A 3,494-nucleotide genomic window follows, 5' to 3' on the forward strand; every position below is an offset into this window, starting at 1 on the left:
CACTACAAGAAAATCGGTCTTTAACAACACTCAAAAGACATCGGTTTTATGTCAAAACCGATGTCTTTTACTTTTTAACAACGGTTTTAACAAAAACCGATGTCTTTGAGACATCGGTTGGAGCCTACGACAACGATTTTTGGAGGCTACAACAACGGTTTTAAAACCGATGTCTATGTGCGCTTTCAACAACGGTTTTTGAAGACTACGACAACGGTTTGAAAACCGTTGTCTATTTGCGCTTTCAACAACGGTTTTGGAAGCTATAACAACATTTTAAAACCGATGTCTATTTGCGCTTTCAACAACGGTTTTGGAAGCTATAACAACAATTTAAAACCGTTGTATATTTTCGTTGTCTTTGAGAGGTTGATTGGAGACTACGACAACAGTTTTTGGAGGATACAACAACGGTTTTAAAACCGTTGTCTATGTGCGCTTTTAACAACGGTTTTTGAAGACTACGACAACGGTTTGAAAACCGTTGTCTATGTGCGCTTTCAACAACGATTTTGGAAGCTATAACAACAATTTAAAATCGTTGTGTATTTGCGCTTTCAACAACGGTTTTGGAAGCTATAACAACGGTTTTGGAAGCTCCCTCCAAATATTTCTTCCACTACGCGCTTCTAAAACCCCTAGACCCGCGCTTCCAATTCCCTACACCCGGCCGACTTAACCACTGCGCGCTTGCCCTTTTAAATATTAAAATAGCATATTAAATTATTTATGATAATGAATTATATTAATGAAAAATTAAATCATAATATAAAAATATTAAGTGCAATCTATTTTAATTATTGATATATTTAAATTTTATTTTGATATTTATATCAAATCCCTTTTGTATCTTTTACTTTTATCAATTTATTTTGATATTAGAAATATGATTTATCATATTTTTTAATGATATTTAATTTAAAATATAATTATAAATAATGTTTAATGATATTTATTAATATCAAAATCTATTCATCGTTTTGTATAGAACGGGTATATTATTAAAAAAAGATTAAATTTTTAATTAAAATATTATATTAATCTATTTATAATAATGATAAATTTTTCATTATTTCCTTATACCCTATCCCGTCGCCCAACCTATTCGTGCCGATTCTCTAAAACCTCCTTATCGCCTCCGCCGCTAATCCCTCGCGATTCGCCTCTGCCCTTCGCCCTTCGCCATTCGTCGTTAGCCGCTTTCCTTCGCCGGTTGCTCGCCCTTCGCCACCGCCGTCGCCGTTCTCCCTGGAGCTGAGTCACCGCCCGAAGCCAACCCCCTTTCTTCCCTTCTTCTCCGATCAGACGATTTCTCTCTTAATCTAGATCGGGCAAAGGAAGCCTTACGAGCTCAGTCGTCCAAGGCTTCGGTTCAAGCCACCTCCCTCCTTCCCCAAGCTGCTAATCAAAGCTGAATTTAGGATTTTATGGCTTCTAACATGGGTAAAGCTGAATTAGGCCGTTTGGGTCGAGTTGCGGGCGAAAGCGATCGCCCCGGTCCTGCGTGTAAAATACCAGAAGATTAGGGGTTAAATTGTAAATACAATTAACTTTAATAGGAAGAGTTTATGGAAAATTTGGAAGGTTTATTTAAATTAAACCTTAATTCATCGTATACGTGATTAGGGTAATTAACGTTAATGGTTTTGATGAGTTAATGGGTTATGGGTATAGGGTTATTAGCTTGGGGGATCTTAACCCGTTAAGGAAGGCATAAAAGACCGGTTGGGAGAAACCCCAAAGCCACCATCGCCGAACCCTTCTCCCTATCGCGATCAACACCGCCGCTTCTCCCTAAGCCACCATCGCCGACGCCGATCGGAGAAGAAGCCCTGTCTCTTCTTGTCGCCGGCGAGATCTCCTCCCCGCCGCCCGACGCACGGAGGAGCAGCCCTGTCGCCAGCCGCCGACCGCCGCGCCTCTGTCCTGTTTCCCCTTTTTGCCTCTGCGCCTCATCGCCGACGCCGACCGGAGAAGAAGGCCTTTTCTTTCTCGCTGCCGGCGACTCCTCCCCCTAGCCGCACGCCTGCTCGCTGCTGCCTTCGACGCCGATTGGAGCAATGCGAGCAGTGAACCGCAGGAAGAAGAATCGGTAAGAAGCAAAGCTTGGGTTTGGTTCTTGAGTTCGGATCTAGGTTTCTATTTCTGATTTCCAGAGTTGATTAGATCTTGAGTGGGGATCTTGAACGGGAGCAGTCGGTTGTGGATTTTGGTTACGTTTGACCGGGCAGCGAGCGTGGATCCTAGGGCAAGAATCGGTAAGGTAAGACTTAATCTGGACTGTTGTTTGATAGCTTAGTTTGTTTTTGGCCGATTCATGTTGATGGAAACGATCGGATTAAATCTAACCTGGCCGATTGTTGATTAATTGGTAATTTTCAGATTTGGGTTGTTTCTGTTAGTGGACTAAAGGAGAAATCAGAGTTTATTTTTAAGGCGTGATCGGTATTGATCTTGAAGGTAAAATATTAAATCTAAGTTGATTTAATTTTAAAGTTGATGTTAGTGTGTAAATTGTAGTTTGCTGTTGGAGTAATGATATTTGGTTCATGTGTGATTAAACGTGATACAGGTGGATTGATGTTGGGTTGGTTGATTTGGAATGATTAATTAAGGGTTGAGGTTAATACAATTAATTGAGTTGTGTTAATAAGACACAACGGATTAGGTTAATTAAACCTTGGGTTAGGATTAGTTAATGAGTGGGATATGAATTGTAGAAGTTTAATACTGTAATTGCTACAGTATCGTTGTAATAAACGTCGTGTTGTCATTATTTCAGGACCTTGATCTGGATTGGTCCTATTATACGGAGATTTATATTTTCTGGGGGTTCTAGCATTTACAGACTTCAGATCAGGTGGGTACCCTGTACTTGGTCAATACAGGTGCTTTACGGTGCATGTTATTCCTGTTGTTTCCTTCTATGTTGAAATTGTTGTTGCTTAGCTTATTTATCCGTTGAAAATAATACTATATTCTGCTTGTCTGTGTAGCTTTTGGAATATGTTGTTATCTTGGAACTGCTTTTCTATGGGTGGTCAATGTACTGCGAAGACACCATCATAATGACACTCAAGATAGGGTCAAATGGTAAAACGACATAAGTAACATGGTAGCTTCTTTTTAGAAATTCAATGCTCATGCTGAAACAAAAGAAGCAAAATTGCAGGTATCTTAGTTTTTATATGTATTTATATGTACAAAACTATGTTAGTTCACTTTTTTGCATCTACATCCGTTTGCTGAAAAAGTCTCTTGCCTTTTAGGAACAGATGAGGACGAAGAGGATGATGATGATTCAGATGAGGACGAAGAGGATGATGATGAACAAGATGGCGAAGACTAGGAAGAGGACGATGGGGCTGAAGGTGATCCTTCTGAGGATGAAAACGTTGAGGGAATGTGTAATATGTTGCAAGAAGAATATTTGTGTTAGTTACTTTTGGTTATTTATAAATATTGAGGTGATTAAATATATCGGTGCTTTTCTA

At 39.6% G+C, this 3,494-nt stretch overlaps 1 long non-coding RNA gene across 1 annotated transcript; it reads left to right on the forward strand.

Moving 5' to 3' along the window:
• Positions 1–3,002: 3,002 nt before the first annotated feature.
• On the forward strand, positions 3,003–3,494 carry LOC141817518 (uncharacterized). The gene is made up of 2 exons (XR_012600837.1): positions 3,003–3,172; positions 3,270–3,494. It is a non-coding gene; the product is annotated as an uncharacterized LOC141817518 (long non-coding RNA).

Source organism: Curcuma longa, unplaced genomic scaffold (assembly GCF_044706935.1).
Source record: "Curcuma longa cultivar G26 ecotype Majalengka, Jawa Barat unplaced genomic scaffold, ITB_CL_G26_1.1 contig_20770, whole genome shotgun sequence".
Classification (NCBI taxonomy): Eukaryota; Viridiplantae; Streptophyta; class Magnoliopsida; order Zingiberales; family Zingiberaceae; genus Curcuma; species Curcuma longa.